This window comes from Triturus cristatus, chromosome 10 (genome assembly GCF_964204655.1).
Source record: "Triturus cristatus chromosome 10, aTriCri1.1, whole genome shotgun sequence".
NCBI lineage: Eukaryota > Metazoa > Chordata > Amphibia > Caudata > Salamandridae > Triturus > Triturus cristatus.
In genome coordinates, this window is record NC_140593.1 from 437413062 (window position 1) to 437439138 (window position 26077).

At 43.3% G+C, this 26077-nt stretch overlaps 1 protein-coding gene across 1 annotated transcript in view; it reads left to right on the plus strand.

Moving 5' to 3' along the window:
* The first annotated feature begins 3188 nt into the window (after positions 1 to 3188).
* JCAD (junctional cadherin 5 associated) overlaps positions 3189 to 26077 on the plus strand; it is a 304669-nt gene continuing 281780 nt past the window's right edge. Inside the window, exon 1 of the mRNA XM_085631791.1 lies at positions 3189 to 3882. The gene's annotated coding sequence lies outside the window, so the exon portion shown is untranslated. The remainder of the gene's footprint in view (positions 3883 to 26077) is intronic.

Below are 26077 nucleotides of genomic sequence, written 5' to 3' on the forward strand. Positions count from 1 at the left end.
TAATTTGACAATAGTTGTGAGGCTTTCTGCGTCTTTGGCAACAATGCAGTTAAATTTATAATATTTTATCCCCCCTCCCCTAGAACTTTAAGCCACCCAATCAGTGTTTACTAATGGTTGATGTAGACAGAGGTTTCTGCTATCATGCATTACTTTCTTTGTTCAATTTACTGAGCTGAAATATTTGTGAGTATTGCATGTCATATATTGTTGAACTTATGTTTTCACTGTTATTTGAGGAACTGAAGTAATCTTAATATTGCTACTGTCATTATAGCATTTTATATGTACTTTTTATTTTGCTTTTTCGCTTTTCTTGTCTTTTGTGTTCACAAATTATGTCCCTGTTTATCGTCTAATTCAGTGGTTCTTAACCTATGGTCAGGTGACCCCAGTGAGTCCGGGAAGCCTACTCAGGGGGCCGCAACTGCTTGGAAAGTGAAAAAATATTAACAGATTAATAAATTGTATCTAAATAAAGAAGCAAAATGTACAATTAACATTTCTAAAAAAATTCTGTAAATGTGATGGAATTTGAAATTGGCTTCTAAAATGTAAGTTAGTATCCTAAGTTAGAGTGATTATTGGGAGCAGTGCAAATACATCAAACAGAATATAGTGTGGATGATGAGTGGCCTTAGTTAAATTTAGAAAACGTCCAACATTTGAATCAAAATTAAAACGTAGATTTTTTTTATATTTGAATTAAGTAAAATAGTTCATCGATTGTATATTTTTTGATGAATGCTTGTTTCTTCATTTTTCATGTATTTTTTTGCGGTTCAAGTTATCGAAAATGCTTAAGCCAGGGCCCCTGGCTTTCAGTAATTACTGAGTGAGGGTCCCGAATTCCAATAATGATTCAGTGAGGGTACCCGGATTCCAGTAATGGTTAAGTGGGTGTCCACAGAAGACAAAAGGTTAAGACCCAATGGTCTAATCTGTCAAACTGCTGATATTTTATACAATGAAGTAGCAACTTATTTCAGGTAGTTTATGCTGTGAAACATGTTGGCAGAAGGGCAGAAAATCTTCACCGTTGTTAAGTAAGGGTGAGCGTAACTTGCGTAATTTGCTGCCGTGTAATTATGGGAAATTACAGCAAAATGACACAAGATTACGTGGAATACCCTGCATTTAGCACTATTTTCTTCGTGCAAAATGCGCCCTTGTGTCCAAAATTAACCCGATGATGCGTTTTCCACTAAGAAAATAGTGCAAAATGCAGTAGAACAGGAACAGCAGTAGGCGTTTATGCTCTGCTCCAAATTACAAATGTGTGTAATCACAATTTTCTGTAATTTCATGTCACAAGAGTAATGCAAAATTACCGAAATTACTCTGACTACTCTGGTAAAAGATGCATGTATATTTTTGGGGGGATTAGTGACAGAAGCTCTCTTTTAGGCAGATGTGCTGTCAAGCCACACCTACAACAGTGAGCAGCAAAAGCTTCAGTGAGAAAGGCTGTTTCTATGTGTTTCTAGGAGTCCCAAGAGTGAGCAGCTCAAGAATGCGGTAACTTCGGCTGTTATTTGGTGTACCTAAATTAAAAAGAGCAGCTTCAATTTGTCACAATCCAACTGTAAAGTAACTGGCATGTAAATACCAAAAATTATAATAAATGTGGCAGTACTTATATAAGCAAGACTGGATTTACTGTTTCTATAAAAGTAATATATTTAAGAAGTACAACAATCAGCCACATAGAAGAAGGTCTACAGTGGCGCATACAAACAGCAGCTTTTAAGAAGGGCAAGAGTGGCACACAGAGGCGGCAATGTAAAAGAAGAAGAAAAAGGGGGATAGCATGAGTGATATAGATGGACAACAGTGGCACGTTCAACCAGCAACATTGAGGAAAGACCACAATGGCACATACTGCCAGTGACATAGAAGAAGCACTATAATGCCACATATAGACTTTGTTAGGGGCATGCTCACAATGAAACAAAGCCAGACCATTCAGTTTGAGGAATTAAGTGGGAGCCTAAGAAAAGTAAGGACACAGCTCATCAAGAAAAGTGTGTGAATGCTAGATAATATGTCTGTTATATTTTTTGTGTGCTTTTTCCAAACCAAAAAACTTCTTTGAAAATAACACAACCAATAATATTGAGCATTTACATATTTAACTTTTTGCCCATGCTGTGAGTAAACATTTGCTCATAATGCCAAACATGTTGCTCTTTGAGATGTAAGCCTTCTTTTCAAGATGGCACCTAGCTACACCAAAGAGTACTTGGCACATGCTGAAAACAATGCATCTCATGAACTACAATGGGCGCGCCTTCTAGTAGGCTAAACAATATACTAAACTGTCAATAGAATGAGGAGTGACATGTTTACTCTGCTGGGGAACTGTAATTACATGTTTTTATAACAGTGAAATAAGCTCTGCCAGACAGGTGTGCTCTGAAGCCAGAGATAAAAACATAGGGGTCATACAGTGGGATCCCTAAATTATCGATTATGTAGGTAAATAAACGCCTCATCTCAAGTAAACCTGTGTTGTGTGCTAAATGCCACATACAGCTGGTCACCTATCAGGTGTTGGTTTTTCCTCTTTCTGCCGTTATTCTGTCGGGAAGTGTTGATTGTTTATGGTGGGCACACTTCCACAGAAATTCAAATGACTATGAACCTTATCTCTACTTTGAAATGTTGGTCTCAATATGATTGAGAAACGTCATTGAGATTACCATCCAATTCTTGTAAACCAATGAACATAAAAACTCCTGTTTTAAATCTCAGTAATGGTGTTGTGGATCTTTGTTTTGAGGCATTTGTTTGCATGCATTTGTAAATCCACATGGGATCGGAACTAGGGGTGTGCAAAGTGTTTATGACAGGAGTAGTCTTGCAGAATTGGCCTGCAATGAGTTCCTTAAATCGCATGCTTTTCCTATATTTATGCCCTATCATAATTTTGTTCCCTACAAAATGACAATGTTTCCTCGGGAGTACAAGATTGTGCTAGTTCCCAGATCGAGGGAGAACCTGATGAGGTTTTTGATGTCTCCTTATCCCTTTTAGAGAGTCAAATGGTGCGGATGATGTCACGCCAAGAAGGAAAGACAGATAAGATAACTGAACTACTCCTGCAGGGTAGTGATACTATTAAGGACGTAGATTAGTCACTAGTGAACAGCTCTTGAATAGTTTTCAAGATCCCAGGCACACTTGTCAGAATCCTGCGTTTGATCGCCTTCCTGCTACAGTTTCCTGCTAGGAATGTTTTCTCCCTGGAAAACGTGTCTTTCCGCACACTCTTTATTGGAGGGCTGGAGTGCGTAGTGGGAGGGCTGCGGAAATCGAGCCAGGCAGGAACAGCCTAGAGCAACGGGAAACAACAGACACTGCTCGAAAAATGAACTATAATTTAGAAGACTGCAAATTAACTGTACTCAAATGCTTCACCTCCTCAAAGGAACCCGCGGAGTGCGCCCCCAGCTGCAGCGACCTTGTCTGCGAAAAGATTAACATTTGAAGGTCATTTTTCCCGGTTGAAGCACCATACCAAGAATGTTTTTAATCCGGCGGTTAAGCTAATTCACATGACGAAAAACTCCGGAGAAGCGATAATGTGGAAAGATTCCGCCGGATTGCTGATCAGCCGTGGCTGTGTCTAGAAAGCCCGTTTCAGCCTTAATTTCTTCGATATTTGAAAGACACCTGCGCGGAAATCACGAAACAAGCTCCCTCCCTAAAACTTCCAGGCAGCGCGAGCTCTCTGGAGGCTGGCGGAGGCGGGGAGCTCGCGCTCGCAGTTCCTGCACTAGGCATGCTCAGTCTCAGCGGGAGCTCTGCCTGGGCTCTATCACCACACTGAGAGGCGGCCGCGGGACAGGCAGATGGACGAGAGCGCGCGGCAGCCGCCTGGTAAGCCGTTAACCCCTTCTACTTCTTGCACGCTTCTGATGGGCAGCGCCGCGGCGGCTAGTTTCCGAGCTGTGGGCAGCGTGTTGTGTTTCTTCCTCAGCATTGCTTCGCATTAAGGGCATTCAAAGGGAGCGAAATGCCAGTAAACAGCTGCCTTTCGCATCGCGCCGTTTGTGTTTATTTCTTCTTTGTAATTGTGAGACGTACAGTGACAACCTGCAGAGCTCAGTCAGTTTACCCAGACTTGTGTGCAGTGGACAGCGGTAACGCCGAGAGGAATAGGGCAGCCTTGTTTAGGGGACGCACCTCTTTTTGTTCGCATGAAGAAGTATAACAAGTGTCCGTGCATGTAAAAAGAGTTTGGTGCAAGCTCAGATGCCTGCCAGAGTTGTCTCTGCGTGTATTGCATGCATCAGTACCCTCACCCCTCTCCAACCCCTCTGCTCTCGCACACGTTTATTCCGGTGCATAGCCCCATGCATTGCGCTGTACTGTAATGTGATTGCATTTATATAGCGCTTACTACAGTTGCAATCTTCTTGTGTGAAACATTGCAGCGTGATCCATCCCAGTGAGGGCAGGGCAGCAGTGCATGACTGAACGCTTCATCAAACACAATGGTGCCACACAGCAGTCTGTGCACCCAAAGTACATGGGTTCACAAAGACGATTTGTCTTCAAAGTTCAAACTGTACTTTTTTTTTTTACAGGAAAAGTATTTCTGTGATGTAAGCCCCTCCCAGCACTGGGCTTCTGTATTTGAAGCTTGCCCTTCTGGAGCTAATGTGCGTTTTTAATGTCTCTTTCTCTAGTTTACTGTTTGATGCAAACAGATCAGACGCACTTTTAAAAGTTGGGAAATACTTTGGGACATTGAGAATTGATGACAGGTGATTGATTACTCCTGAAATCCAGGGGTTTGGCAGTGAGCATTCACCTTTGGTTTAGGAGCTGGGTCAGATTTTCAACAAAGCTGCTTTCCAATAGTAAGCTTCATTTACATTCAATGTATGTAAATGTATTTTACATTGATATCCTGAAAATCCTGTGAGGATGCCTGTCTTGTGGACCTACACTGGATTTTTCTGCCGGTAGGAACTGTGGCTACCACATCAGTTGGCGAAATTCAGTGACTTATCCCTTTTGCGATAATTTACCAGTGTAAGAGAAGAAGGTACTTTAAGGGTGGGATGTTAGCAATTGCAGTGTGTGAGCCCATGGCAGTCTCCAACTGACAGAAGCCATTTGCTTTCCTCTAGTATGTTCTGGTTGGAACAGAAGGCCTTGCAAATCCTTTTAATCCGATTTCTGCTTAGAGGTCTGCCCAGCACAGGGGCTTAGTTACCAAGGGTCCTCCTGGGGCAAAGGAACAACATGTACCGAGGAAGTGTCCCAAAAGGACACAACTTAACGCGTTATCAGGGTGTCGTGCAATGGAGGACTCTACGGTGATAACGTTGATTATAAACTTCAGTCACAAGAGGACAGAAGCTAAGAGTCTTGGATTGGAAAATAAAGTGCGTTTGGCAGAATTAATATCAGTAGCATGTCGGCATCGCAAGCCCGTCCGTCAGTCTGCCAACTGCTAATAGCCACACAAGCTATTGGTAGAAACAGTAAAATTACTATCGGCTGGTAGTTACTTACAGTAGTACACCGTAGATGTCTAACTAGCCTGGAAACCCATTTGTTATATACATCAGTTGTTGACATTAACTTTGACCTCCATCCTTCTCTTCCACTGACTTCCCGCAGCCAGCCTCTCCAGTAACTCCCCAAACTGCCTCCACAACGTGTAGGTGAGCTATTCATTATGGCAACCTCTGCATCTCACTTGTAGGTTTAGATGGAAAAACGCCTATGGATTCCTGGGCTGTCTTCGATTTCCACCTGTGATGCGTTTTGCCATTGTTTTTTAAGACTGCGTCCTTGTGTGTGTACAGCAGTGTTTCAATGGACTTAATACATGTAGCATTCTGGCAACCTATTGCTAAGCTCTTACGGATTGGACTCTAGTGGCAGAAGATGCTTGTTGTACATTTGTCTAGTCTACTCTTCTGCATGGATTGTTATTTTGTAACTACTCACACTCTGCATTGCAGTGAAAAAATAAATACAGACATTTGGTTGTACATTACGTTTTGCGACAACTGGTCCACCCGAGAGTAGTTATGGAATTGCACGAAATCTGTATATTTCAATTATGCCGGAAGGGAGTAACTCCAGCCCTCATTTTTTCTGAAGGTCTGTAAAATGATTGCCATTAAATTGAGTGATAGAAAAACCTCTTATTTATAGAGCTTGCAAATCAGAAATATGTTAAGAAGGAGCACTATATAAAACAAGCATTAGCAAAGCCATAAGTGTCTCCTACAAGAGGTACTGACAATGTTAATGTTTATTTAGCTATTTTGTACAGCAACATAGACAACAGAGGGAGGGCATGTGGGTGGCAACACAGACAATGGCGGGAGAGTGAGTGGGTCTCAACATATACAACGGAGGATTGTCGGGATGGGTGGGGCAAGCAGATGGACATTATTGGGCTGGAGAGAGGGGCTGGGAGCAAACGCACGGACAACAAAGGGTAGGAGGGAGGTGCTAGGGGCAAGCAGTCAGAACAGAGGGTGACAGGAAGATACTGGTGGTAATCAGATGGACAGCAGAGGATTGGCTGGAGGACTACAGAGAGGTGAGTAGTACAGGAGGGTGACATGGAGTGCTTAAACACAAAGAAAAAAGTAGCACCTTAAAAATTGAGCAGTGAAAGGACACAAATAATGTGTCCATGCTTCATGTTTGGGACAAACAAACAAAGAGGAAGAGAAAGGAAGACTATGGCAGCTGACCAAGAGAAACTAGCAATTGAGAGTGACAGTGAAGCCAACAGATGGTAAGCAATGGACAGTCTCTGAGATACAACACATGTGCTGTCTTGGATGAGAGACCTAAAATTAAGTTGTTATTATTATAAGTACACCTGCTGCATCATTCTCACTTATGCGGATTGACCGCAAGTGAACAATTAGCATGCCTCTGCATCCCAGGCAATCACTATGACTGCCGCAATTCAGGAAGGACCTCAAGAACTGGCTCTTCACCTGAACCGCAGACCCCACCTCCACCCCCACCCAGCGCCTTGAGACCCTCACGGGTGAGTAGTCATGCTTTAAAAGAACACTGATTGACTTATTCTGTATCATCAAAATCTGCATTTGTACTTCTAAACATGGTGGTGCTTTTTTTTCTTTTTTACCTCGAAGGCTCATTTAAGGCCAGATTCACAAAGATACGTTTATATTTGTAGATCACTCATGTGTAGCTCTACAATTACACTTTGGTGTAAATCTGTACTTCTTTTATGTTTACCATTTCCGAGTGAAGATTTACTCCCAGGTATAGACTTAACAGTTTCCGCTCCCTTCTGAGGGGTGAAGGGAGTCTCCTGTGACTGTATTTATGTATGAAAGTTCCTGTTAGCAACTTTTCTTCTTTTTATGGAGATCTCCTCCACTGGAATTGAGATCCCCCTATTGCAAAAGACAGGGAAGTTTATTAATCTTTATTTAAACAAAAATCTAAATGAATGTAAAATAAAAATGGAACATACATTTTAAACAAATAATGTGAACCTGGGACCACTTAAAGAAAAATATAGAACCCACTACCTCCTAAAATTGACTTGGTAATAATTTAATTTATTTTTAAAATATTATTTTTGAACAATTCTCTAAAAGTACAATAATCCACCCTCACTGCATTAATTTGTAACAAACTTGGTTATGTTATGGTTTTAATTATTTTTTTAAAACTTTTTAAACTAAGTTAAAATGTAATTTCATTTATTCCAATTTTTTATCTATTTTACATTAAAAATATTAAAATTTAGAATTGACCCTTATGGGGTGATAGTGTTCTAGCCTACCTCTATTGCTTTCAATGGAAGTGTATTTCCATACCAGAGGCTTTCTAGGTGTGGTGCTTGACTTACACCAAGTCTGGGTTGGAGAACATTTAGGACGTTTAACTCTATTTTGTCACTATTCGGGCTGTAGTCGAATTTGAAGTGTATTTTGTGATTTAGCGATTGCCATACTCTCATATGGCCGTGTGTTCTATACCAGCACTTCCATCCCTAAACCCCTTCCTAAATTTCCCTAGCCCCCACCCATTTTGTGGTAATTTCCATTATCCCACCACTCCCCCTTGTCCCTCTCAAATTTTCTACTAAATCCTACACTTGTGTGTGATCATCTCAGCCACCAGGGTGCAGCACTATGCACAGAAAAGATAGGATAAGCAGAGGTGGAAATCTCTGGTCTTGGGTTTGTGAATTGTATTTTGTAGTATGTGAAGTAGTACCACTGGAGTTCTGCTTTAAGTATTCCACAATGTCTTTGGTGAAAGGGTGTTTACATTACCCTACTAGGCAAAACGGTAAAGCAGTAATTAAGGAGACGGGCATACACAAGCAGTGTGTTTAGAATGATTAAACTCCTTCTTCAAGGAGATCCTTAAAACTTTAGTTGTCAGGTGGCTGGCAGCACCTGCTCGCGGAGCAGCGGGTATATCTGTGCCTCAATGAAATAGTGCTAGCCACTGTCAAGCGTGGTGCACACCAGTGGCGTAACAGGGGGCCTCCCGAGCTCCAGGGGGGCCCCTCCGGCACTATGCACAGGTGGGCATGAGAGCTCCTGACTGGGCCTGGAGTGTGGAGGGCCCCCTCCATGCACTTAGCAGAGGGGCTCCCTCAAGTTTCGTTATGCCACTGGTGCACACACTGATCATGTGAGCCAGGGCAGAAGATTGCTGCCTTTTCTGTTATATTGTAATGTTGCCCTTAACGCTGCCTTGGTGTACATGAAAAAAACAAAGCTTTGCACCAGTTTATGCAGTTGGGGTTTAAAAAAATTATTTCAGATAGTCCTGGAAGAAGTGGATAGAGCAATAGTAGTGTGATTACAGAGCTCTGTATACGCTTCATGATAGGTATGTATGTTAAGAGGTGGAACGTGAATAAGCAGAGGGACTGTGCTCCTTCCCTGCATTCAAATTCCATTTCATTATGAAAATGATGCACTTTATACTGTGATCACATAGCCTTTTTCATAAACCGTCTTTAGATGTGATATATGCAACACTTTAACCATAGACCTTCTACCTTGTCTGTCATTTAGGATAGTAGCAGTTATCTTCCTGCCAGAATGTAGGTACTGTAGTCTCAACAAAGACCTCTACAGAACAGCAATTCAGCTTTAAAACCTGCCGGCTCCTGAATGGTAGTTAGCTTCAAATTGATAGGATAATGCAAACGTCTATTTTAAAAACTTAACTTCGTATGCAGTGTTTTTACAAGGTACATTCATATTTTGATTAATTAAAATGTATTTCATTCTGTATAATTGTGGAAGCCAAAAGTAGATAGAACAGATCGGCGGATCATTGTCCTGAAAATGTGTCCAGTGCTCTACTCATTTCTTCCCAATAGGCTGTAACATCTGGAAGCAAGTAGGAGTAGCAGGGGGTGTTTGTTTGGACGGCAGCACAATGTATTATGCTTCTGCTGTTCATGAGAATATAACAATACAAATAGAAAGATTAGGAGTATATTGCATGTTACCACCCGCTTGAACCCCCCCCCCCTCCCCCCCCCCCCCATTCGTGTCTTCTGTTCGTTTGTTCTTATTTACTGTTTGGAAGTGGGAAATAGGGCAGTTGTGTTTTGAAAAGCACCAGTGATTTGCTGGGTGCTGAAAGGATTGTTTAATATATTTAACGACTGTATTTTATGTCAATTAAATTATAATATTGATGTTTTGATGGTTACCCAAAACCCTCTCAGCTGAAGATTTCCAGCCCTCACCAACCTCGCAATGAACTCTGTTGAATTAATTTCTCGTCTAAAGTTGTAATCATGCCCCTGGTGAATAATGGAGATCAAAGCAAGTTAGTATCAAGTAGGTAATTCTCTTAGTAACAGTTCATTAGCAAAAAGGTGAACCAAAGACCACTAAGGAGAATACATTACAAGCCGGCTAGTCAAAATGACTAACTGGCGTTTGAGGAGGATTCCAGAGCTGTAGCAATGAGCTTCAGAGGGTTTCAACGATGAAACGTTCCAGAATCATAGATGCGTCTTGGATAGCAGCATTTTGCACACATTCAAGGTCTGGAGCTTGGACTGCAGTTTTACACTACTTGCTGCTACGTCTTTTTTGGCAGAACAAGTCTAGCTGCTTCTCAAGTCCGTTTTAAATCCAAGAGAGAGACTGAGGAACTGTCCGTCTATATTGAGGACATCTACTAAACAGCACATATGAGTCCAGTTTAAGGCTGAAAGGGGGAACTGAGAGACATTGAATGTATTTGCCTAAATCTTTCCTCCAAAGTATGACCCTTGGTGTTAAATAAGCGCATGGAAGAAAAGATTGTAAAGGGTATTTTTGCATAACATGTACAGAATGTCATTGTTTTAGTTATATATATTGATGTGTGTCTGTCTATTCACTGTGGAAGCAGAAAGCTTGCCTCACATATAGGAGACTGTAAACATTGTTTAGTAAAGAAATGAGATGGGATGTGCTGGAAAAGGTCTGTGTGTAACAATACAACATAAATAGAAAAATGCTTGGTAAATGAGGGTCACTATTTTCCTGACTACTGTAAGTACCCCTAACATCATGTCCCTGAATAAGTTTGAGCCTCATATTTGCATTGTCATTTGCGAGTGAATCCCCAAGCGGCTCCATCTAGAGGTTGTAAATGAAAAGAGACAGAATGGAACCCTGGGGACTCTGCAGGCGTTAAGGATCTTTTGGGACCTAGAGGTGCCCATGTGAGCCAGACGGTGTTGGTAAGAGGGGTTGAGCAATATCATGAGGCAGAGGTCATCTTCACCGGCAGTGAAGAGGGTATGGTCTATGATGTGCAAGGTAGCGGTCTCCATGCTGCAACATGACCTGAAACCAGGCTGGTAGCTGTGCAGGAGATGGTTGCCATTGATAATGATCTTGAAGTTGAACATAGACTGCTTTTTCAATTATCTTGCTGTTCTGTTTTAAGGTGAGTGATGGTCCGGTATTTGGTGAGATCATCAGGGCCTAATGTAGGTTTCTTTAGGAGTGGGAACATCTGACCAGACTTGAGAGCCTCTTGTGCAATGTCTTGAGAGAGGAAGGTATTGACTGGGATGAGTAGATGTGAAAAAGCGTTCCCAGAGAGAGCTTTGAAGGACGAGGGTAAGATATAATTTTAATAGCAAGTATTGAGTGGGAGTTGAGTATGTCTAGGAGATCTGGGAGTTAGGACTTTAAAGGCTGATCATTGTGGGATTCTGCTAGATGGGGTGGACATAAAAGGTGAAGGAAGCTTGGTGTTGGGTATGTGTTGCTTGTGGAATGAGGAATAGGTGGTTGTGGCAGGGGGTTGAGAGGTTAATACAGTGCTTCATTCTCTTGACAAGCATCCTGCTTCTGTTGGTGACATCATTGTTAGTATTGGTATAGTACTTTGCTTTGACTGATGTGATGAAATGCATGCATGTTGCGTTGAGTGACTTCATTATCATGAACTCATCAGAAGTTTTGTTATTTTTCTATATTTTTCTGTCCGTCTTGTTGGAGTGTGTATTGTGAGCAAGGTCTTTAGAGTATCCAGTTACTGGAGGCTTCATCATGCACTTTTGTGTTTTTATTGGGACTTGGATGTTGACATAGTTTTCCAAAAAAGTGTTCATGTGGTTTAGAAGGGTGTTGGCTTCATACGTGGACTTGATAGGATGAGAGATGAGTTCAAGCTTTGTGATGCCTGTGAAGGAGCCAAAGGTTTGGGCTTTTTTTTGTGCTGACCTTGGTTTGTTGATAGGACGCTGAGCAGGGAGATAGGGATTTCAAAGTGTCATTCTGGAGTTATGTTAGTATGATAGAGCCACATTTTTAATTTGTGGGCTTCCACATGCCATATATTTTCCACCCTGTATATGAATTGCACTTACTTTTTTGCACTATGGCAAAAGGTGCTGGTTGAAATGGGAAAGGTATTAAGGTTAATGTTTGCAACAGATGCTTCTCCTACATTTTTGCCCCTATAGCTGAAGCTCTACCCCCCACCCCCCAACGACCTCACACTCACACAACCAACATTTGTAGGGCTTGCAGTGACTACTGTATACAGATGTATTGCTCGCAGGTGGATGCTGAAGATTCTGTCGTAATACTGTTCTTGGCTTCCTCACTTAGCACTATACAGTAAAAAAGAATAATGGTAATACATAATTGTGTATTCCCAACAATGCCCCAAAATGGGTTGCATTTCTATTTTATGTGCATAGAGCCAAGATGGGACAATGGTGTAGTCCACTGATGGTTGCTATGTGGATTGGAGAAACAAAAAGCTTTGCTCGTGATTTATGTTGGGTCAGAGATCTATCTAATTTTTGAGAAGATTATGCAACTTTACTTTGGTCTACTACCTGTGATACTTCTTTCTCTTCCTCTTTATTTCAGGTGCAACATTGATTTACATATGTGCTTTTTTTGACCATCAACTTTATTGGTTTTTTAAACAGGGAAAAATCAGCAGTTATCAAATGCAGCATCTTACAGCAATTGTAGGACGTCATCATGTTACCCATACAGAAAAGGCATCAAGGATACATAATAACAAAGAGAAAGACAGAATAAAGTCTCCCACATAGCTCACAGTCCCACGAATGAGATATTATCATTCTAGAAACTCCAACCATTTGCCCCAGACTTTATGATATTTCGCCGGGCACCCCCTAGCTTCGTACATAGGTCTCTCTTGTGCTGCGCACCAGTCCACCCCTCTTCGCCATTTAGTTATGGTAGGTGAGGCAGGATTCAACCAGTTAGCAGCAATGTCCCTCTTGGCCACCATTATGGCTGTGTTCAGGAATAAATTGTCGAATCTAGTCCCGTCCAGCCCATCTGTGATTCCCAGGAGCACATTGTACCGCTTATGTGGGACCTCCCAGCCCAGAACCTCTGTGAGCTCCTTACCTATGGAGTCCCAGTATCGTGTAATGACGGGGTAGACAATAACATGTGAAAGAAATCTGCTTTGTCTTGGTTGCAGCGTGAGCAAGATGCATTTGGTCTTAGCCCTGCGTTATTGCAGATGTGCTTTTAATGATCTGGAGCATATATTGCAAGTAAGAGTTGTTCAATTTAACAGTCTTGTTTTTGGTTCTTATGTTGCTATTTTTTTTTACTTGATACTCAAAACCGGTTTTAAAAATAAGAGCAAGCTAATTGACTAGAGCAAAGTATTTTGTTTGGGGTGTGAGAGAGGGTTTGAACATTGAAAAGGTTAGGCATGATTGTGTGGCCTGTGGAGACGCTGATAAATGTAAAAATATTCTTATGTTCCTCATAGTTGCCAGTGATGTGCCCAAATACGCCATGGAAGACTGTTACTTTTGATATTATGGGTCCAATAGAAGTAGGATAATTAAGTTGGTGGGTAATGTCAGCAAATAGTAAGCAGTAGGTGTAATAATTGAGAGAATGCTGATAAAGTTTATATTTGTATCCGAGGCAATTAGACATGAGGGTTTACAGAAATTATTTGTAATCAGCAATCGTGTTCTTGAAGTCAGAGAGTATACTAGAGTTTAAAGAAGGACATAGAATTGATCATAAGTTTACCTTACACGATAAGCCCACTGTCCTATTTGTTTTTTTTAAAACAAGTTTTATTAGCTAAGCACAGAATGCATGTAGAAGAACACCAGCCTTGGATACACAATGGCTAAGCAGTTAATATTACATTAAGGGCCTGATTATGATGTCGGTCGGTGGGCTTCTGACCACAGGTCAGAGGCTTTCCCACCGACATCAACGATTTCAATTCCAACCGCTTGATTGCATATAGGGGGTAACTCTGACCAACACCATAATCAGGGCCTCAGTGTCACCATGTCTTTATAACGTCAATATACATAGAGTTGAACTTTTCTTCTTTTTTAGGTTTTGCCTGCAGCACGCATGCACAGGCAGCAAAAACTTTTGTCAACAAAAAAAAAACTCTTTCATTTGGACTTAGAACCAGTCCATTATGTATCACTACTTACCATTGGATAGCTTTGACTTCTCATTGGTTTTCTTGCTTCGTACTGGTCATTGCCTCCTACTTCTTGCTGGGTCTTCAAGAGTTTGTCCATGCAGTGGAGCATGGACCAAGTACAATTTGCTGTCTGTGGTCAGTGTTGTTACTTTAAAAAAATGTGTGTGCATACACTCTATACGAGTGCATTTGTCTCCAGTTCCTCCCTCCTCCCACCATCCGTGCTCTTGCTCCACACAACCTGCCCGTTTACCATTCTGTTGTTGTTCCCGCCTTTCTCCCCACACCTCCCTTGTGTTGCTTGCCTCCGTACTCACCCCACCCTCCATTGTGTTGCTGCCACTTCCCTCCTCCCTCACACTTCCTTTGTGTTGCTTGACCCCCCCCCCTGCACTCCCCTTCCTCTCTGGTTTTCCTGGTGCCTCCCACCTTCCCCACACCTCCCTCATGTTGCTTGAGCCAATGCTTGTTGTTAAAACCCCCCACAATTCTCCCTGCCCCCTGCTGTGCTCCTAAAAAAAAATATTTTCTAAAAAGCCTAATTGATCTTTTGATGTGAGTGCTATTTGGTTTTTTGTTATGTATTTTAGGAATATTGCACAGCTAAGCGCGCTGCTGTACAACATGGCTTAAAAAACAGCACTATGCTGTGGTCAGCGCAGTGTCGCTTTTTTCTTTACACTTTACGCCATATTGTAGATCAGCCCGTGCTGCTGTGCAGCATGTCTAAAAAACACATTGACAAAGCCAATGGATCTTGCATAGGCAAAACCTATTGGCTTTTCCAGTACTTGTTTCTTTTCCTTTTTTTCCCCTTCTTCCTCATGTCAGGAGTCATATCAGACAAAGCTAAACAATCACTTTACTAAACCTACCACCACTTTATCGACCACAAGGAAGCAACCAATCTACTCTTAAAATGTCATTACTCTAGCAGTGCCACCATTCCCCCAGACTACAACTTCACTCATAAATAATGTGTTGAACGGTTCTGGAAAGTGTACAATGGCAAGTATACAATAAACGTTAAGGTATTCACAGAGTATATTGAAATATTAGGGGAATCTATTGAGGGCCCTTGTTATCTATATATTGTGCCATCAGGGTATAAAGCATGGCATATAATCTGTAAGTGATAGAATCTTTGTGCAATCCTGTGCCGCTTCTTTCTATACGATACTTAATCTTTTACTCCAACTAATTTATGGATATATTAAGCCATTGCAGAAAATCAAATATGTTTATTTAGGGGTACAGCCCCTTAAGGAATAAAAACTGAAATTCTACTCAGTAATATTAGATACACTGCTTAAAATACCAATTTTAATATATGACATAAAATTCAAAATATAAAAAATGTTTTTTAAGATTGCAAAATATGTAAACATTTCTAAAAAGCAACCCCAAACACCTTCTCCAATCATACATAATGTAAGAATTTGCTTAAACAAAACTGTATCAGGGTCTAAGTATCCGTCTTCAGAACTCTAACTGCCGGCAAGTAGTTCCTAAAACCCAGTGACGGGCATAGAGGGCAAATCCATTTTCTTCTAGAAAGCTGGTACACTGGACAGAAATGAGAACGTGCTCTATATTTTCAGTAGCATTGCCCTGAGACATTTTACACCTTCAGGGAATCTTTACACCAGCATTAGTTTTCCATTTACATATATAATCATCGGTACTCGGAATCCTATTTCTAATTGAATAGGGTTTTAGCCAGATTCGGGCGGATTTCATTCAAATACAGTTCAAAGACATGAAAAGGTTTAGACATCAAGAACTTATTAGATAAGCCGCCAGATTTGGTGCTTTGAGGACACTGAGGTACAACTAAATTTAAGTATGAAGTCTTCACAATTCCCTTGGTGCCAAGTTTAAAGACCAAGGCTCAGACTACATATCTTTCAAGCCCAAAGCACAGAACCAGTGCTTAACATGGCGTAACCAGAGTAATGAAACAGTTGTATGAAGCGTCAAGATTTCTTGTAAAACATCCCTGTGGAAGCAAAGTTCAACTGTGGACAACAATATAACCCAAAACAGTAAGGATCTAAGAGTGGCAAGATGGTCAATTTTCTTAAGGTCAGCATAAAATAATAGTGGCAACAGAAGGGTGCCCTGTGACCGATTAAGAAAAATCTGTCAAAATAATTCTCCCTTAACGGCAACTCCTCTATTCCCCAGATTTCAGCACCGCACAGGGCACCTGATTGTGCCTAATCGTTATAAACCTCGAGAACCTGGGACGCAGATTTAGTAATTGTGCCTCTATGCATTTTAAAGATTGCGGCTGCTCTAAAGAAATCTACGGCCCTGTTCTTCTTGATATGGGGATTCCAAGAAAATATTATCAAATTTAATACCCAAGTAATCGACCTTGGAATGTTTTTATTAGTGCACATTCCCCCTGAACCTCAATACGCCACTGAAGGACTTGTGCGGGTAGGTGGCCATATATTTTGCATTTTGGATGTTAATGTGTAGGCCCTTAGAGTCTTAAAAATGCTATTCTGAAGTCCTATGGGAGTTCTAGAGCTGAAGCATCATCAGCGAACAGCAGTCTACCATCTAGAGAACCAAAAAGAGACGGAACCACCAAAAACCAGTAACTCTGCTTTGTCTCCTTAATTTGCTGACATCCATATAGCGATTTCAGACATGAAACGTTTAATGCTATCAGCCACAGAGTAGTCGTCCACACTAAAGGAGATGATGATGTGGGTATCATCTGCATAGGATACCAGTTGAAAACCAACAGAACGAATACTTTTGGCCAAGGGTGACACATATGCATTAAATAATGTAGGTCTCAGATATGAGCACTGGGGAATACCACATGTGAGATGTTGAGAAGTTAAATGGTAACGAGCTGAAAAGCTTATGTCCTGAGATGGCTAAATGAAGTTAGCCATTTACAACTTTCCCTTGGATGCTGTCCAGTGCAAGTTGTTTTAAGAGTTTGGGATGAGATACAGTGTCAAAAGCAGCTGAAAAGAGGCATTCTCATCAAGTAAGATCAAAGCCGCTCCTTTAAAGCTCTCTATTGAGTAGCTGAACAATACAGTGGACTCCATACTATGCAGAGCTTGGAATTCCGCTTGAGAGGGATCAAGAATGCTGGTTAAATCAATATGTTGCAATAGTTGTCAGTTGACCTTGATTATTTTAGCAGGCAGTGTGAGAAAAGAGATGGGTCTAAAGTTGCCCATCACCATAGGATCAAGAGTGGAATTGGAAGTGCCTACTTCCAACTGATGGGAATTATGGCCAAGACAAGAGAAGAATTGCATATCTTGGAGAGGGCAGGAGCTTCTTCTGATGCTGCTAACTGAAGACTGAGAGGAGGGCATGGATCCAGAGGGGAACCAGATTTAGTTTGTGCTAAATTTCTTTCAGTTCATTCGTTGATTCGTCAAAGGTAGATTGAACTACATTAGCAGAGCTGAAAGGTTAGATAATTCAGAATGCTAGAGAATTTTAAATTTCTTTATCTGTAGCTAAAAAGTGAATAGCAAGCTTTGCTATCTTTTATTCAAAGTATAAGAAAAGGTTATCACAGAGTGGTTGAGAAAAGATAATGGAGGCAGCTAAATGAGCATTACACAGATTGTTTTTAAATTGTGAAGACTTTCAATGTAGAATGTTTAGCAGCATCAATGTATACTCTATTGCGAACTCACCTATTTTTCTTTTTATATAGTTTTAAAGCTGCTTGATAGGCAGCTTTTTTCCTTCCAGGCTGTCATTTATTTAACACTTTTGTTTATTGCCATTTTCAAAAATATTACAATGCAGAACAGAATAAACTCCAAGTGGGATTTCTGGGATTACAGCTATTAGTAATACAGTTCAAAATAAGTGCTGAATAAGATTTTTAGATCTACAATTATATGTCCACACTCTACCAGCAGAGGCAAACAAACTGCTGCCAGGGATGGGATTATTTCAGAAGCTCTAAATTCCATACAATAATATTAATGCACATTTAAAATATACATAATAAAATATAAACATTACCTGTGCTCTTTCTTATCCAATACTGTTAGAATCCGAGTTCTCTGGTTGGCACAGGTAGGTACTTGTGACAAGCAGGGAACCTTTCCTCTAGTCAGGGTAAGGGGTTACACTCCTAAAATAACCCCTGCTCACCCTCTAGGTAGCTTGGCGCGAGCAGACAAGGCTTATCTCAGAGCGTTATAGGTTAAGCATTTGTGAACACATCCAGTAACCAAGTGACAACACTACAAATGGACACCACACAGGTAGGTATATTGAAAATAAGGATTCATTATATAGGATTATCACAAGACCATTAAACGATTAAAAATACACAATACGGTTGCTTAGTTGGTAAAAGGTTGCTTAGTTTCTCTTAAGTTCTTAGATGCGACACTTTAAGCCAATGTACCTTAGATGCGACACGCAGGGCAACGAAAGTGTTGCAGCGAAGCAGATGCGTTGAAGTTCTTGGTGCAAAAGAAATAAAGACGGGATCTTCCAGATGCGTGACGCTTCTCCGAGGTTGCGAGAAGGCCCGACTCGATGCGTCAGCTACAGCGGCGTCACCTTTGACGAGATGCGACGACAGCGGCCTTGACAGCGGCACTCTTCTCCGACGTTGCGAGACGCTTCCGCTCGATGCGATGCTGCAGCGGCGACACCCCTTCTGCGAGGTGCGGCAACCGCGGCTCCGACGGCGGCACGCTTCTCCGTGGATGCGAGACACTTCCGGACGATGCGAGACGCTTCCGCTCGATGCGATGCTGCAGCGGCGACACTCTCTGCGAGATGCGACGGCAACAGCTCCGACGGCGATACGCTTCTCTCCCTTGCGTCGCGCTTCCAGCTCCTTGCGACACGCAGTCCCTCAGAAGGCCCAACAACAGCAGCAGGCACTTCCAAAAGACTTTGGGGAGCTGGGAATGAAGTCCACTGGTCCTGGGACTTCGTTCAGGGGGCAAGCTCAGTTCAAGCCCTTGGAGATCTTTAAGCACAAGTTGAAATAAAAGTCTTTGTAGTCTTTTCTCCTCTCCTTCAGCAGCAAGGCAACCACTGCAGGCCAATCCCCCAGGTCAGGGACAGTTACTCCTCCTCCAGCTTTTCCAGTTCCTTCTCTTCTGGCAGAGGTTCTTCTTGTTTCAGCAGGATCTGATCTAATTTCTTGGGAGCAGGGTCCCAATACTTATACCCCTAATTCCTTTGTTCTTCTGGGGTAGAGGGGCCTTTGCCCAGTCCAAACCAGTTCTTGAGCACTCTGTGGACATGACTCTGCCTTTCTATTCAGGGTGCAGGGCAGAGACATCAGCCGCTCCGCAGGAGGCGGCGCCAGCATTGTGGTAGCAGAGCACAACCCTATTCAGAGCCCAGGTGTACTCCTCCCACCCATCTGACTGCCAATCTTCCTATTCACCACCAGGCTACCTAGCCCTGCCCCTCTGGGTTTCCCCAGCCCTGTCACTCACACAACCAGACAGGCAGATACACATCATAGCAGAGGCGGGCTGAAATGGTCAGGCAAGCAAATACCAACTTTCTAAAAGTGGTATTTGCAAACACAGAATATTAAAATAAACTTTACTAAAATATGTATTTTATTATTCTGAGTTCAGGCATACTAAACTCGAATTTCTACCATGTTCCCTGGGTCTGTTAGGATCATTGAATGTAACAATTCTGACAGCCCATTCTGGCCTATGGAGAACAGGTAGCCTTACAATAGTGAAAAACGAAAATGGCAGTAATTCACTATTAGGACATGCCACACACATCAGGGCTTGTCCTACTTTATGCTTACAATGCACCCTGCCCTTGGGCCTACCATAGGGGTGACTAATATGAAGTTAAGGGAAGGTTTAGGGACTGGGAAGTGGGTGCACTAACCCAGTCAGCATGACAGTACCAGACTGCACGCAGGTTCTGCAGTGGCAGACCCTAGACACATTTTACTAGGCCGCTTCTGTGGGTGGCACAACCAGTGCTGCACGCCCACCAGCAGCATTTGTATTTACAAGCCCTGGGCACTCCTGGTGCACTTTACTGGGGTCTGACAGTAAACCAAATAAGCCAATCATGGAATCCAACCAACATATACATTTTAAATAGGGAGAGCATCTGCACTTTAGCACTGAACAGCAGTGGTAAAGGGCCCAGAGTCATAGAATAGCCAACAACAGGTCAGAAAAAGTACAGGTGGAAGGCGAAAAGCCTAGGGACCATCCGGCCAAAAGGGCCAGGTCCAACAAATACTTATTATAGGATGTCAGGACAACATCAATTGCTGCGGGTTCGGAGAAGCTGGGGGAGGGCAATGGTACACAATCCATTCTATCTACAGCAGTATCTATGCGCTGCCCACCGGGACTCCAGCCTACCCTTTCTCAATGACAACTGTTCCCAGGGGGCTCCCATTCATCAACCACTCCCCTCCAATAGGTCTGTGATGTATGCCCCTAGCTTCCTCCCTTTGAAGTGCCCTTTCTGTAGCCTGTGTGCAGCGACTAACATCAGACGCCCATATCACAAAACTAGGTCCCCAGGGTGATTTCCAGGCCATGGTTACATGCCGTCTGGCAAAAGCCAGGGCCAAGTTCATAAATCTATTCCCCTCCTTCTTGGGGCCTGGCCTACAGAAGAGACCAAGTAAACAAACAGGTGTATTAGTGAGTGATCAAGACAGGGTCTTGTTAAGATGAAAAATGACCTCCCTACAGAACCCTACAAGCCCAGGACACTTACAGGTCATGTGTCCAAATTCTTCTCCAAAAGATGTGCAATGAGGGCAACCCCTTGACTTCCCTCCATATATTGACTGGATCCTGTGAGGAGTAAGATGTCCTATGGATATAAATAAATTGAATGTATCTCAGATGTATGTTGCGAGAAACCTTCTGTAGATATGCAATACAATCCCTCATTCAGTGTGTCATGTCCCCCCTCATATCAGCAAACTAATTAACCCGGGAAGCGCCCAAAGGTTTTGTTACGAGTCCGTTGAGGCCTTGTAGAACTACGAGACCAAATGAGATCCTGATCCCAGGGTAAGAATTAACTGTAGGATTGCATGCACTGGAGGTTCTACTCTCGCGTCTCCCCCACAATTCCAGTATAGCACAAGTAAGGGCTTCATAAACAATTGTCCCACTGGCAGGCCTGACTGTTCCACCAGTTCATCTAAGGGAAATAAAGCATTTGTTTGGGAACGGTCTCCTAGGGTCACCAACCCTACCTTTGCCCAGGAGTCCATCTGCCTTGAACTAAAGAAAGACAATAGCTTGCCATGAGAGAGTCCCACCAATGGGAGTTTAGGGGCTTAAGCAGGCTCTGCACCAGTGCGTCGCAGCCCACATCGCCAGCAGTTCAGGGCAGTAGACAAAAGGATACTTGGACGTGTAATCCGGATTTCCAGGCATACGTTTTGCCAACAGGAGTCCCTGGTTGTGTTCGTTGCGCACCAGATCAAGATCCGCTAGGCCCACTCCATCAAGCCATCTTGTGATCCCCTGGAACTGAGCTGCTAGAAAGTGCAATTCAAAGTCCGGACTCCCAGGCCACCCTCAATTTGTTGTGGCAGAAGGTAGCCAATGCAACTGTCTGGCGCCCGCCATCCCAAATCAGGTCACGAAGGAGTGCATTAATTCCCAGGAATTTTCACTGGAAAATTTACAAAAACGTTGAGAAGTCTAGGAATTATGATCAATTTAGAAAGTCAATATGAGCCATGGTTGGTAGTTTGAGTGTACGCCAAAATGACACACAGGACTTCAGTTGTCGAATGGCCACCCTCAGATCACCCTAATGGAGGTCCTCCAAATCATGTAAGATCTGGATACCCAAATATATATGGGTTTGCGGAGCCCAGAGTATATCAGATGGACAAGAAACTGGGCAATCTAAACCTGCGACCTCCGAAAACATACACAAGGAGATGATGGACGGAGTGCTGAAACTCTTCAAACACTCACCCCCAGTCTCAGATCTGCGTTGAATCCATCATCCTTCTTTAGCTCACTTCGCCACCTCAGTTCAGACACAGCTATATGCAAATCAGTCTTGACCCTGTGCCTCTTGATAACAGTCCAGCCCAAACTGTCAAGCCATGTCTTCCCTGGACCGGAAACGAGCATCTTGGGACCGGTTTCGGGGTAACACCCCTCATCAGCCAGGCTAGCTTGAATCCAGTGGCAAAGTGAGCAAGGGTCCCACGTCTGGGCTTACCCTGCCAACTTAGGGCGAACAAAGGTAACACAAGGAGATGATGGACGTAGTGCTGAAACTTTTCACCCCGAGTCATAGATCTGGGTTGAATCCATCATCATTCTTTAGCTCACTTCGCCACCCCGGTTCATACACAGCTATATGCAAATCAGTCTTGACCCTGTGCCTCTTGGGAACAGTCCAGCTTGAACTGCCATGCACATCTTGCTCCTATTTACCCGGAGACCTGAGCATTCCTCAAATTTCTCCAGAAGTCGCAGAGTCTGATATATCTGTTGCACCATCCCGAAGGTAAATAGGCAGATCATCCGCAAATATGGAATAATATGCATAGAGCCATCCTGTCTAATCCCCCTATCGATTCCCTCCAGTCAAAACCTTTTTTGCCAGTGGCTCTACAGGCAAAACAAATAAGAGAGGTGATGTGACAACACTACCTTGTTCCCCTAAATACTTCATAGGCCTCCGAAATCGTGAACCCTGTTTTAACCCTAGCCATTGTGTGAGTGTAGAGCAGTCTGACCAGGCGTGCAACACCCATTGGGCTCAAAGGGCTTCAGCCCCCCCGTCGGGTGTGGCAGCCCGGGCTGAGACAGCTTCCCGGGCACACACACAGCCGCGCCCGAGTACTTCACAGGTCTTTAAAAGACCCATCTGCTTTTTAATGAGGCTTTGTTGTTTTTCACCCCTTCTTCGAGCCCCCGCATCTCCACTCTGCCTATTGCTGGAAGAATCCCCCCCAAAATGTTTTCTTAGCGCCCCCCCCACCCCAAATTTAGCTCTAGTTGCGCCTTCGAGTCTGACCGATCTCACCCAAATAGCACCAAGGCCCATCTGATACATAGTGGATTCCAGGAAGTCCCAGTGTACTGTGTCAAAGGCCTTCTCAGGACCCGCTGACACAATTACTGCAGCAGAGTCAGATGGTAGATCATGGGCGTACAGAATTTAATAAATTCTTCGCAGATTTTAGAGGTGTTGCGTGTCGGTATGAATCCATTTGATTCACATGGATTGGAGCCTGCATATAGGGTAACAATCTGGACGCTAATAGCTTACTGAGAATCTTATAATTAGACCTCAGAATGGAGAGGGGCCGGAAATTCAGGGGAGCCCCATCCTACGATGCAGACTTAGGCAGAGGCACTACCAGCGCCTCTCTTGTTGTTACAGGGAATATACCCTTTTCATAGGCCTCTACAAACATTTCCACCAATTTTGGTGCCAGATCACCCACAAAGGCCTTATAAAACTCCATGGGGAACCTGTCTGTGCCAGTTGTCTTACCGATTGCCGTGTCTTTTCTAGCATCGCTCACCTCCACATCTGATACTAGGCTGTAATTTAAATGCTATTGTATCTCAAGCTCTGCACGGCTTTGCTTGACCACAGCTTGCGCCGCTGTACACCAGGGCAGCAGAATCAAAGGGGCCACCGTGTTTAGTGCTGATTTTAACCATATAGGACTTTTATTCACTTTAGCCTCAATATCGGTTGTATGGTAGACCGTTTATCTTCGATAATTTTGCCACTTGGATGTCAAACAATTGAGGGTCGTCTGTCCTAGTGGTCGATAGAGTAAGAGTCCAGACAAAACAGCAGAGTTATCTATAGCAGCAGTTCTTAACCTTTTCAGTACTGTGGGCCCTGCTGAATCATTACTGTAATCCGGGGACCACTTCTGAGTCATTATTGGCATCCAGGGACTCCAGCCTATCAATTTCTGTGATTTGACCCTCATAACAATACATAAAAATATAAAAACAAGTATACACCAGACAAGTGTTCAAATATTAAAATATTTTGTTTAGTTCATAATCAAAAATAGAAAAGAAATCACATTTTCACTTTGATTATTTATTTGTACACACTTTTAACCTTAATGTTATTTAATTTTGTAAACCAGTCGCGGTCCCCCTGAGTAGGCCTTGTGGAGTCCAGTTGGTCTTCGGACTAAGGAGAAGAACCACTGGTCTATAGCAATCTTAAAGAATAAAGACTCTGCCAAAGTAATTAAGTCTCCTGTTAAGATGGAAATTGTAATGAAAATATTATATATGATGGCTGGACCTCCCCCTCGTTGTGACCCAATGTTATAATTTGTATGGTCAGGGCTCGAGTTGAGGGTAGACGCGGGTAGATGCAGTCTACCCACTATTTTCAGAGGATAGACGACGTCTACCCTGCTACAAAGCTGGCAATTTCAGCAGAGTGCCACGTTCTTTTCCTACTTCTCAAGGAATTAACAGAAATATGCTGAACTCATCCCGCTGTCATTTTCTGACACCGGGACACTTTCAGCAGCACCTGCACCATTGTCTGCTTTTGTTCCGAGCAGCAGCCTGCAGGCGGCGAAGGGGCTTATCAGATTCCAGCTTATCAGATTCCAGCTTCGCCCATAACAAAAGACAAAGATAAGTGGCCATTAGTCCTCTTTTTATTGGAGTATTCTAACTGGGAGCTATCCGGAGCCTCACACCTATATTCAATGGAGGGGAAACAAAGGCTCACATCTTATCAGTTCACAGGTACTTGAGAGAAAAATGCTTTTGACCTTGTTCAGTCCCTGTATATAAGAAATATGCATACACTGTAAGAACGTCAGATGTTTTGGTCGCCCAGGAGTTACACAAATTACAATTTAAATACTACTATTTTGTGTTATTTCTTTTATAGCACTTTAGCACTACTCATCTCTGTGCAAGGTGTCAGAGCCCTATACATAATAAGTACAGTTTATACATTGACAATAAATCATATGTGTACATCAATCTAAAGTATGTGTTACATGAGGGTTACAAGGTGTAGGAGCCACATGTCCTTCATACCTCACTGTGTTATATTAGAAGGATTACAATTTATGAACTGCAAGTTACAAAAGGATCTCTGTCTTAAAAGCAGTTACCCACTTACCCATTTACATAACATAAAAATCTGTCATCTGCGTGTTACATAATTTTCTTTGCAGGAGACATATTAACCCACTATGCTATTTTGATTCAAAACTAGGACTAGGCAAAACGCAGATCTCTCCTGAAAATATGTTATCCTCCAGAATTATTTTACCATTAGTATTATTCCCTGAGATTTAGCTGGCGCACACAGATCTCTGCAGCAGGTGCCTTAACCCCATAAGATATTTTAAAATGCAGACATTGCAACCAATTAAGCAGAACAGATTAACCCATGATTCTTGTTGGACAGGCCTCACAGACGGCTCGCTCCCTTCCCGCTCGACAAGGCCCGAACTCCGGCCCACCTGGCATATCCCCGCGACAAGCACCTGTACTCCGTCTCCCGACGGACCCTCTGCCCTCGGACCCCTACTCATCACGGGGTCCAGCCCCACCGGCTTTCCCGGCCGGGTCAAGCCGCCATCTTGGGCCCTGCACCACGCGGCCGCATGGCCTCCCCTCGACCCTAACCCCGGGCCTGGCCGGCCCCGACATCCCGGCACCGCTATCCGCCCAGGAGGTGAGCGGACCACTTGGCAGGTCAATGGGAGACCGAAGTGTCAAGGGCTCTCCCCCGCCAGGTGCCGATCGCCCCCAGCTCCCCCAGGCACTGGCTCCACCCCCTGCTGGGTGTCTGGACACCTTCATCCCGGACCCTCCGACCTCCAAGTGCGAGGGTCCGGACATCAAAGGGCACCAGCCCTATAACTGAGGCAGCTCCGGAGCAGGAAGGCAGTTGTATCCTGGAGTCGAGAGACACCGAGTGAACTCAACCCTGACGGTCTACTGGCGCTGCCGTAGCCCGCTCTTGTGAACCATCGTCCTGCCTGCTGGCGCTGCCGCGGCCTTCTGCAACAAGTCATCTTCCTGGGACCTGCTGGCGCTGCCGCGGCCCGTTGTAACGACCATCCTCACCGGGACCTGCTGGCGCTGCCGCG